Source organism: Penaeus monodon, chromosome 27 (genome assembly GCF_015228065.2).
Source record: "Penaeus monodon isolate SGIC_2016 chromosome 27, NSTDA_Pmon_1, whole genome shotgun sequence".
Taxonomy (NCBI): domain Eukaryota; kingdom Metazoa; phylum Arthropoda; class Malacostraca; order Decapoda; family Penaeidae; genus Penaeus; species Penaeus monodon.
This window is the reverse complement of record NC_051412.1, coordinates 17658169-17658557: the sequence shown is the minus strand read 5'-3', so window position 1 is coordinate 17658557 and position 389 is coordinate 17658169.

Here is a 389-nt window from a genome sequence, read left to right as displayed (position 1 = left end):
AGTTTCTTTTGTTAAGAAAAAGAAAGTAGTTCTGAAAAAAAGGTAATAGAAATAAGTTTGAGCTGGTATCATTCATAAAAGATAAACACACACACACAAAACACGTGATGTCGATATTTCCAATCGTTTTTTTTTCTTCTTTAACTTTCCTCTTTGTTCCGGTCAGATGAAACTCATTTGCGAAATTTTAGAATCTTGGAAAGTATGGAATCGCCTGTATGCGCCCGGGAGACTTTATCAAGACTCAAAAAAGGGGGAAAGTTTGTGTTTCGTTGCGGAAGTTGAATGCAACAGGAATGCACGAAGGAGGGAAACTTGTAACAGACTTTACATGGAAGAATAATATCAAGGGAAACAAGCATGATGTTTTCTCTGCAGCATGTTGATGC